The 11,927-nt window shown below is 37.6% G+C and overlaps 1 non-coding gene across 1 annotated transcript; it reads left to right on the forward strand.

The window, feature by feature from the left end:
• Positions 1-10,539: 10,539 nt before the first annotated feature.
• LOC132310799 (small nucleolar RNA R71) lies at positions 10,540-10,645 on the forward strand. Its single transcript, XR_009482708.1, has one exon. It is a non-coding gene; the product is annotated as a small nucleolar RNA R71 (small nucleolar RNA).
• Positions 10,646-11,927: the final 1,282 nt, after the last annotated feature.

Raw genomic sequence — 11,927 nt, forward strand, 5'->3', positions numbered from 1 at the left:
TCTTCAAGTGGTTTGTCATTCGGAGTGTGGAGTAGAGAGTTATGATCTTCTTATTAGAGGTGCTCAGAACTGCCTGGCAGCAATGAAAGTCTGCCTTGTTCTTCAATTTCGACCAACCAGACCTGAGAATTGGATCTCCACCAAAACATAAAGTTTTTAGAGCTCTGAATTATCTTTCCAAATCTTCAAACAGTTAGTCATTCGGAGTTTGGAGTACAAAGTTATGGCCATTTTACCAAAGTAGGTCCGGGCAGAGCAATCCAAGCATAGGGCATTCTGCCCAATTTTTGAGTGCTCGAGGCCCTATTTCGAGCACTCGAAATTAGGGCAGAATTCTACACGACTCAGCCCACTTGTGCTCAGATTTTAGCCCTTTTGGATTGCCTCCTTTATGAAGTGGTTGGAGATGTTGGTTGGTAGCTTTTGGGGTGGATAGGTGATCTAGATAAGGGAAGCAAAGCCACTCATTATATCATTAAGCTTCATTTTGGGAAGATAGAGGAGAGAGAAGAGAGCAAGGAGGAGGAGTTCTTGAAGCTTCAAGGAGGAAGCTCGAAAATGGAGGGGAAAACCTTACTTCTTCCTTCATCTAGGCTCACTCATGGGTAACTAAACCTCATCTAGGGAGGTGATGAAGCCTCCCCTTTTGCTTATGTTCTAGATTAGGATCTATTTTGGGGATTATGATGTATCATTTTTGGTCTTTTCATAATCTAGAGCATATTACTTCTTGTAATGAATTCTAATGTTTATAAATGATTGTTGTAAGTGATTTATCTTGTATTAGATGGTTTCTTGTAGTAATCATAATGCTTGCTTCTTTATGGTGACAATGGAGATAGGATTATGAATAATTTTCAAGGCATGTTGATAGAGAAAATGGATAGTCCATTGCTTAGAAACTTCTTTTGATGGGTTATGCTAGTTTCCTACCTCATGTGCTTTATCATTTGATTACAAACTTGATAGTTCTTGCTTGAGTGAGTATGTTGAAGGCTACACTTTAGTTTAGGTAGCTCAAATGTATTAATTTTTGAGGGATTATTCTTGTTTAATGATTTAATGAACTTCTCTAAGGGTATATGGTAATCTAGTGTTGCTATATATGTTGTGACCATTTTATACATTGTACTTCCCCAATTTAGCCTTAATCTAGCATGTACTTAGGGTGTAGTGTGGATTCATCTCCCTAGTCTTTTCTACTTGTATCTCACTCGTTTAATTCCTTGCAATTTATTGTTTTATGCACTTCAATTACTAGCTTAGTGACAAACCAATCAAACAAACCCTTATTACCCCTTATCATTCTAAGAACAATTCTAGACTCTTAGGTTGCCATAGACTAGCACAGTCCTAGTGGTTCGACTTACCCGACCAATAGCCCTATTTTACAATGATTCGTGCTATTGCGAAGGTTGATGTATAGTTGATCAACCGATCAGGATGAAATAGGAAAAAAGACAAAATAGGCAAAAGACAAAAAGTGAATAGTGTCGAAAAACGAAAAATGTGGGAATGACTCGGTCCTCAAAGGAAGTTGTCAATCCACAGAAAAGAGTCTCGGAAATCACTCCAGAGCACTCGAGACGATATTGATCGACAAGAAACCAAACTCAGAAGGGAAAAGACAATGGGAAAAAAAATTAAAAAAAGAAAAATCCGAGTCATTACAGTCGGAGCAACATATCAAAGGGCTATGAATTCCATTTTTCATGACATGATTGGCCATTTTTTGGAAGTATACATTGATGATGTAGTCATCAAATCCTCGGCTAAGGTTCAACATCTTTATAATTTGAAGATGGTTTTTGAAAGGATGAGGCAGCACAAGTTGAAGATGAATCCCTTGGAGTGCGCTTTTGGAGTTTTAGCTGGAAACTTCCTGGGTCTCCTGGTCCATCAGAGAGGTATTGAGGTAGACCAAAATAAAGTAAAGACAATTATTGAAGCGAAGCCACCGGCCACTAAGAAAGAATTAAAAAGATTTCTTAGGCAGGTTGGATATTTAAGGAGGTTCATTGCCAACCATGTTGGAAAGACTCATGCTTTCTCCCCTTTGTTGAAGTTAAAGGAGCTGAAGAATTCAAGTGGACAGGACAACACTAGTAAGCCTTTGAAGGTTTGAAAGCTGCCTGACCAACCCACTAGTGATGATGCCTCTAATCAAGAAGCGGCCTTTAAGATTATACTTATCGGCCACTGATGAATCAACTGGAACCCTTTTAGCCCAGAACAATGAATGGGGAAAGGAGCAAGCCATCTATTACCTAAGTAGGGTGCTCACTCTAATGGAATGTAGGTATACTTCCATTGAAAAGCTGTGTCTTTCCTTATATTATGTAGTTATGAAGTTAAGAACCTACTTGTTGCCAATAGTCGTGTATATCATTTCTTAAACAGATTTGATGAAGTATATACTTTCGAGACCTTTGATCACTCGATGTTGTTGTGTGTTTTTGCATACTACTTATAAATTTACCACTCACAACAGCACGGATCCTTGCAGAATAGCATTATAGAAGAGGTGTCGAACACATAGGGAGATGAGTTATTAAATTTTGCTTTTAACTAATTTTTATTGGTCTACAGGTAACTGGTTGAACTGATTGATTTGGTTGTCACGATTATAAACTGCAATTAAACTAAAATTAAACTAAAATGATCATAGAGAGAGAGGTCTTAGGACTTTGACTTCACCACAACTTTTGTAACTATGGTTAACTGTTTCAACTCAGGGGATTTAATCATATTATATTTTAAATGAATTGAACTCAATAACATTCGTTCAATTCGGATTTTAAAGAAAGATGTTTTATAAAATTCAGTTAACTATAACCTATCTGCGGTTAGCATGGACTATCAACCTACCTACTCTAACTACCTTAACTATTTTATAAACAATCCATCTTTTTTAAGCATAGACTATGAAAACATTCTTTTATAAAAATGTTGGAATACCATTATATGACCTCCATTCTTATATCCGGTAGGGCTCTGCCAGATACCATCCAATAAGAATGGGTTGAGAATAAAAGACGAACAATTATATCTAAGACAAGGTAATAACAATTCAAAAACTATTTAAAACATTAAATCCAATTGAATTGTCTCAATTGCTCATAGTCATATAATAAAAAACATAATATATATTAAAAATATCCTAGAGTTAAAACAATCAAACCATAGTATTATATCAGGTTACATTAATACCCTAAGAGAGGAATTCGCTACTCATGACAATGTCAGATATCATCTGTACTATAGCTGTTTCCATTGTCATGGACGACACTGCTCTTCTCAAGATCTTCACCTTCTAAAGTTATGGAAACCCTAAAAGCCACCACACTATCAGTCTTCTTAATAATACGAGAAAAAGAACTTGGAATTTCAGACCTCTTCTATCTAGGCTTATGCCTTATTTATAGAAGAAAATAAGGATCTGGTGGGCTTTTAGGTCTTCTGGCCCATCTGGAATGATATACGACGCGAAAAGAGAACAATTCCGTAACTTAAATCTGATATGTCATGGAAGGCTCGAGCTTTAGGACCAAGAGCTTGAACTTTGAGGTTCGAGCTTGAGCTTTGGGAACAAGGCTCGAGCTTCTTTAGATTGGCTGGTGCTCGAGCTTTAATGAATGATGCTCGATCTTCACTTTGACACTTAGCCAAATTTCTTCAACTATTTTCTGAAGCGTCTTTTCCTTCAACACTTAGAATCTTTTTGAGATTGAAATCTTTTAACGTTCCTCGATCCAAGATTTATGGGCTTAAGCACTAGGTACCAGGCTTAAGTTTTAGGTACTCAAGGCTCGAGCTTTAAGTGATGGTGCTCGATCCTTGAGGTTAGGCACGAGGCCCTAGAGCTTGGTTCTTTTATGGAAATTAACTCTTCAAATTCTGACGCCTTGTGCTCGAGCTTGAGGCCCAAGGCTCGAGCACCCTTAGGTAAGGCTCGAGCACCCTTTGTTAGGACTCGAGCTCTAAGGTACAAGGCTCGAGCTTCAATGCCTTGTTGACTTTTCTTCTTCTTTTCTTGTAAGGCTTGAGCCTCAAGACTTGGGCTCGAGCTTTGGGTCTTGAATTCTCCCAAACTTCACCATTTAACCTCTCAGCTTGCTCTGAATGACCGACAACGACTCTGTAAGCTTCGATATCATCATAAAGTCCCAATTTTAACCATTTCTCTGGGAAAGTACCTATAAACACACATTAAACATAAATCAGTCTAACTATAGATAGAAGTATCACTTTAGGCCTTAACATACGTATATTTAGGGGCTCAAATATACAATATTCAGCACTCATCACACCCCTAAACTTACATATTGCTAGTTCCTTAGCAATACAGAACTAAAAAGCCACTTTCGTTGGAATCACGGTTGCATTTAGCCTATGCAACAAGCCTTTAAACTCCTAGGTAACCCCTAATAGATGAGTTATAATCTCGTGAGGGTTTCCAGCAATGATACCCATAAACATCTCAAACAGTGCCTTAGTTACACAATCAGCTCATTCAAGCTTGTTTTCAAATCATAATAACCCTATAGTTCATTAATCAGTCAAATATAGCAAGTACAACCAATCATATAATCAGAGAAACTTTCAACTTCCAATTTTAATTTAGCAGCCATGGTCCCCATTTATCAATTTAATCATTCATTCAACAATCTTAATCTCTAAAACACTTTTTTGAAAATGATCTTACAATTAAATGTGTGGTTTACTGTCCATACTTGCATTTATTCCTTACTATTCCTTAATTTATAGGCAAACTGTTCAAATTCCAACTCCCGCAAAGTGTAGCATCTCAGAGATCAACATTATTAAACAATAATTATGCTAACAAAATGGACCACAGGCCACCAATTGATTTTAAAAAATTTCAAGAATCCCTTTTCACAATAATTTGGCATACAAACCATTTTTAACCAATATTAGACTATAAACAGAATATATGACAATCAATAGACTCAAACTCATGCTTATAACATTACAAATCATGACCTCGTGTTATCAAAAATATTAAATTTCCCAATTACCTTACCCCCAAACTTAGTGTGCACATTATCCTTAATGTGTGAGGACAAAAGAAAGTTAGAAAGATATTACCATACAAGCAGACCAACAAAGATATATCAAAATGAAGCACAGACGGGTAAAAATGGTCACCCCTAAACTTAATCTGTAGAACCTGGCAAAATTAATAAATTCCAACACATATCAGAGTATCAAGTATATAGAGTAATAATAGAGATATATCACAAGTAACTCAAATATCGACACAAGGAAAGTATAGACAAAAAACATGTATATATATCATCAATATCAGTACAATGCTTTTGAAATAAAGACTTAGGGAAGACATACATCATAAAGAAATAAAGACATCAAAAATACTACCCTAGTCAACAAAAATGCTTATCTAGATATAAAAATACAAAAAAGCCCTAAAAAGCTAATCCATATGTGATGGAGGTGGATTTGTGGAAGTCAAAGGGGCAGACGGAGTGTGGCGTAGAAACTTCTTAAGAATGCTCTGCTGCGCAGTTAGCATCTGTCTCAGCACCATTTGTCCATCTTGTAGCTCGGCCACCTTAGCTTATAAAGCTCTAATCTCGGCCTGAGAAGAACTCTTAGGCTGGGCTGTAGGAATTGGCCTCCTCCTAAGCTGGGCCTGGCTATCAGAGACATCCATCTCGTCCTCTGTAGCCTAATCATCATCCTCCTCCTCATTCTCTGCTTCCTCAGCAACTACTGCCTTCTCAGCATCAGCGGAGCGAATAGTAGGTAGAGGTGGGTAAGGTGGGACTTGAAGCATATATGGCACACCCCGTGCCTCGACATCTAAGCGCCGTCGATCCTCTTGAATTTTATCGTCAACCACCACTCAGCTTTCCTTGTCTTAAGCATATGGACAAAGACATTGTTCCACTGAGTGAAATAGTACTGAATGAAGACGGTAACAGAAGCCTCATTTATGGGTATTTGAACCCCCGAGATCTCCATTAGGCATGTAACTAGCCTGAAAAATAGATATGGTGAGTAGAAGGGTGTCGGGCCTCTTCCATCTCGTCTTAAAGCCAGCGCAGCTGAACGAATACATACTGGGGAATAGACACCCAGCAGCCGGTGTGGAATGCGCAATGCGCATCCATCATCTCTGTGCATCGCCCTATCTTGTGTCTGATAGGGTGAGCATTGGCCACAAGGACCGTATCCAGAAACTAGAAACGTCGTGAAAGCTGTGACTTCCAAATCGTCTCCTATGTAACAGAGTGCCTCCCCTGTCCAAGAGCTCTGACTATAGCCTCCCTAGATAGGCTAGGGGAAACTGCGGAAACTACCCCTGAAAAGCCATAGGGCATCTGTGATGACAGCCCATAGCCTGTGCTATAGTCTCATAGTCCACTGTCAGCTGTACACCCTCAATAGTGGCTGTGAAGAAGTCCTCTCCATCATGGGCATCATCGCCTACATGAAGCTGCAAAGATCGGTAAAATGCTCAAACCAGTCTGGAATAGGCAATCTGTGCTGGATGCTGCAGGAATCCTGACAGTTGCCAAACTTGTAGGGCCTCTACTACCCAAAATGTATCTTTATTGCGCTAGAAGTCCTCCAGTATAAAATCTGTCTCATGGCAGATAGTGTTATACCGCCATGCATTATCTAATGCCATCGCCGAAGTCCGAACAACTCTCTGTCGAGGACGTTGAGGCATCGCTAATGTCTAACACCCCGGTACACTTCCTCAATACTGTCTAACAAACTCTCAAAGATATGCTCCAAGGCTCGAGCCTAAAGTCCAATGGCTCGAGCTTTACTCGGGTTGAGGCTCAAGCTTGAGGTACTGATGCTCGAAGTTCCTACAAGTCAAGGCTCGAGCCTAAGTATGAGGGCTCGAGCTTTTTGGGTTCACAACCGAATCAAATCCTTCTTAAATCCTCCAAATTCGTCCCAAAACCACCCAATACTTTTCCTTAATTACTCAATAACCCCAAACCTTCAATATTTGCACCTCAACACTCCAAACCACCTAAACCTATGTTCTTCAAATCCAAAATTAGATCCAAAATTTTTGCAAATTTGGGTGATTGATTCATGATTAAAATGGAGTAAAGAGGTTTAAGTATAGATTTAGATAAGGTTTCGGGGTAATACATTGAGATATATATATCAAAATATATACATATATACACATAAATATACATATATATATATATATATATATCTATATAGATCAAAGGGAGATTGAGTAAGAATCTTACCTTTTTGATGTAGAGTGAAGCCTGAGATTGGAGGGATGATGATTTAATGGAAATTGAAGAGTTTTGAGAGAGAATGGAAGCAAGAATACACAAAGACACGAGGGTTTCAAGCTCAGCTCAAGGGTTTTCTTATATTTTAAAGTACAGAGGCTCGAGCCCTAAAATGAAGGCTCGAGCATGGCCACTGAAAACCCTAAAGTTAATGATGATGGAGGGGTCGAGCTTAGCGTGTGCAAGCTCGAGCTTTTGATAGCTGATGCTTGAGCCCCAAAGTTAAGGCTCGAGCATTGAGACAAATTTTTGGATTTTTGTATTATTATTATTTTTTTCAATTTTTTTTTTCATTTCTTTTTCAAACAACCTAATCTAACCTAAAAATAAAATAGTTATAAAAACTAACTAAAAACCTAAAAACTAAAACACAACTCAAAGATAAAAATAAAAATAAAAATAAAAATAAAAATAAAAATAAGCACCAAAATAAAAATAAACTACAGTACAATATACAAATGCTAAGCTTAACGTCGATAGCTCGACAGAATGCTAAGTTTAACGTCGATATCTCAACGTAAACTTACCTCTCTAGTCCAAATAAAATAGGATCATGAAGTTCTCTTGATCCTTAGGATCAATGGCCACCTGATTATAACCGAAATATCCTTTTAAAAAGCAATAATAACTTTGGCCAACCAATCGCTCTGGAATCTGATCAATGAATGGAAGTGGAAAATGATCTTTTCTAGTAGTGGGGTTGAGTTTGGTAATCAATACACACACGCCATCCAGTAGTGGTACGCTATGGAACTAATTCTCCCTCGAAAATCTAAACCACTGTAATACGTGTCTTTTTAGGTACTACCTGAGTAGGACTCACCCATTTACTATCTGAGATGAGGTAGATTATTCCCGCATCTAGCAACTTCGCAACTTTCTTTAAAACCACCTCCTTCATATGAGGATTCAATCTTCGTTGGAGTTCCTGAGATGTTCGGGAATCCTCCTCTAAATGAATCTGATGCATGTAAATTGTGGGACTAATTCCTTTTAAATCAGCCACACTCCACTCAATAGCCTTTTTATTTTGCTCAAGAACTTTTAAGAGATTACTTTCTTGAGAACTTCTAAGATTGGAAGCAATGATCACGGGGAGGGTGTCATTTAAACCCAAGAACGCATACTTGAGCTTTTTCGGTAGTGGCTTAAGCTCAAGCTTAGGTGGAGACTCTAAGGAAGGAATAGGCGGAGTACTAGAAAGTGGTGGAAGAGGCTCTAGTCTAGACTTTCATGGAGGAAAATCTGTGATAGGAGTGGAATTGAATAAAGAATTCACTTCAGCTATTGAAGATTCGATATCGAAATCTTCATAATTAAAGTGATTTAGACAATCTTCTAAAAGATCATTGGATAAAATAGTTAGGAGTGATTCCTCAACTAACTCATCAATAACATCAAGGAAGAAACATTCACTATCATCGTAGGGATGATAAATTGCATTAAAGATGTTTAACTTGATTTTCATATTTCCAAAAGATAAATCCATGGCTCTAGTCCTATAGTTAATGCAAGCATTTGCTGTGGCTAGAAAAGGACGCCCAAGAATAACTGGAATATACTTTTTGGAATCGTGGACCGGTTCTGTATCAAGAACTAAGAAATCGATTGAAAATAGAACTTGTCCACTTTTATGAATACATCTTCAACAATACCTCGTGGTTGTCTGACAGAACGGTCAGCAAGCTGTAGAACAACCAACGTAGGTTTTAACTCTCCCAGACCTAGCTTCTCATACATGGAGTAAGGAATAAGATTCACATTTACTCCAAGATCAAGAAGTGCTCGCTCTATCACATTGTTTCCAATGATGTAAGAAATTATAGGAGCACCAGGATCTTTAACCTTAAGAGGAGTGTTATACTTAAGAATAGCACTGACTTGCTCATTGAGACAATTTTTCTTAGGAGCTTGGCTTTTGGATTTTCTCTTGAGAGTGCACAAGTCCTTTAAAAATTTAGAGTAGGCTGGAATTTGCTTTATAGCATCAAGCAGAGGAAGATTGATTTTGACCTGTTTAAAGACCTCCATTATATCTTGAATTTTCTCCCTTTGTTTTACCAAAGTGGGAGGGTTCCTTGAGACGTTTAGGATAAGGCACTTTTGGCTCATAAGCTGTCTCAGGGTTAGGAGTAGATGAAAAAGTGACTCCACCTTCAACTCCTGTGGTGGATTATGGAATAGAATTTGAGGAAACATCCTTGGGATGTGGATTGTGAATGATAGGAACAATGAGAACCCTAAGCCTCTCTTTTTATTCCTATCCTTTTTTAACTTGGTTATCAACCATTTTACCACTCCTCAATGTAGCGATAGCCTGAACTTACTCATGATGAATACCTGAGGAATTGGTTTTATCAATCATATAAGTCTTCCCTTTCGGGTTGGCTATTGGCTGATTAGACAGCTTTCCATCATCTCTTCTAGATAGAGTACTTGCTATTTGCCCAACTTGTGCCTTTAGTTTTGCTTTGGCTTGAGAATGAGAATTAAGAAGTTGGGTATTAGTTTTAAGATTAACAAGAGCATTGAGTACTTGATCCTCAAAAGCAGAATTTCTAGAAGGAGGTAGAAGATTAGGAGCTTGAGTGGGTTGATTCCTAAACTGAGGTGGACGGTAAATACTAGATTAGTTAAAAGAATTATTTTGTGGCATAGAATTGGATGAATTTTGATACTACCCTTGTGATTGAGGAATAGTGGTTCCTTGACTTTGATTACGCCATGATAGATTATGATGATCTCTCCAGCTAGGATTATATGTAGAAAAATATGGATTATTAGCTAGTCTAGAGAATGTAGCATTCATTTGCTCCTGTGGGATCTCAGATGATTGTCCCAGCATAGGGCAAGTGTCAGCAAAGTCGAAAGGATTAACATAGATTGAACAAACTTCCTTTGGTAAGGCAGTTTGTGGATTAGCAACAAGAGTAAACCAGATGATAAGATTTGATCAAACCTACGGTTTAAGGATTCTATTTGAGGGGCTAACTCACTAGATTTTTCTACCTCATAAAGTTTTTTAACCTTATGCATTCCAGGTGAAGACCTAGACCCAGAGGAAGAAGCATGTTGCATTAAATTTTCACTTAGGGCCTCAAACAGTTCATAAGCGTCAGCCGGACTCTTATACGGAAAAGCTCCATTACTGGATGCATCAACCATGTTTCTATAAGAATCTGTAAGACTATCATAGAAAATTTGTATTAATTGCCATTGAGCAATATCATGGTGTGGACATTTTCTTAGAAGATCATTATATCTTTCCCATGCATCATGGAGCTGTTCTCCCAGGATTTGGGAAAATGCCATGATTTCTCTTCTCATTTATGTGGTGTCACCCACAATGTAGTATTTTTTTAAGAACTCTTATTGCAATATGTCCCATGAAGATATGGAATTTATTAGAAGGGATTGCAACCAAGTCTTTATTTTATCCTTGAGAGAAAATTGGAAAAGACGCATCCTGAATGAATCATTGGTAAGAGTGGTCAACTTGGTGGTCGAGCACAATTCCAAAAATACATTCAAGTGCTTATAAGGATCCTCTATTGCAAACCCATGAAAAGTAGGAAGCATTTGGATCATAGCAGGCTTAATCTCAAAATAGGTTGCATCAACATCCGAAAATATAAAGCACGAAGGGGAAGTATATGTGGTTGGAATAAAATGATCCCTCAATTGTGATTGTGGTGGAGGAATAAGTGGAACCCGTTCTCTATTACCATTACCATTACCATTACCCGGTGCATCATGTAATACCCCTAATTTCAAAAGGGATAAAAATGGAATTTAAATTTTATTTTTGTGCATTTTAAATTGATTTTGTATCTATATGCTTATGTGTCCAATTGTTTGTTTATTTTATTCATTGTGTTATTTTTTTTAATTGTTTGTTTATTTTAATTAAGGGTGTAATTCTTTATTTGTTTGTTTATTTTAATTAATTATTTTATTTATTTTATGTGTTTTAAGTGATTCGTTGCTTGCTTATTTGATTTAATTAATGGGTGTAATTAAATTAATTATTTATTAAGTATTTAATTTTTGAACAGGGTAATTATGTAATTTCCATTAACTAGGGTTTTAGATACGTTTAGTTAGGGTTTTTGGAGCCGTCTCAGAAGCATCTGATATGTAACTAAACTGGGTTACTTTGTGGGCCGACGAAGTTAGGGCTCTGTGGATTAGGGTTTTAATCTTGCAATTATAAATACCTCAGTATATGTTAAACCTAGGATTACATATTGTCGTAGCTTTTACACGGAAAAGTCTGCCAAATAGAGAGAGTTACAGAGGGAGTTTTGGTGAGAACAGAGCAGTTTGTGAGAATTTCGACTGGGGTTCCAAGGTTTAACCAAGGAGAAGGAAGGAGCAGAGGTTCTAGGAGGTTAGACAAGTTTCAGTGGATGTCGGAAAAACTGAGACCAACGGCAACAAGGGTTTGTTTGCAAACCTATTCAGGCAAGTTCTATCTTCCTCTTTCCCTTTGGGCCGTGTTCTGTGCACCTAGATAATCTCTAGGGTTTAATCAAGCAGAAACTGGAATTGATATGTTTATTACGTGTTATATTGTTGGTCTGTATGTGTTGAAATCAATATCTGTTACAG

The sequence above is a fragment of the Cornus florida genome, unplaced genomic scaffold (genome assembly GCF_030987335.1).
Source record: "Cornus florida cultivar Cherokee Brave unplaced genomic scaffold, ASM3098733v1 CherokeeBrave_3.0.0_Hap2_Chr05, whole genome shotgun sequence".
Classification (NCBI taxonomy): Eukaryota; Viridiplantae; Streptophyta; class Magnoliopsida; order Cornales; family Cornaceae; genus Cornus; species Cornus florida.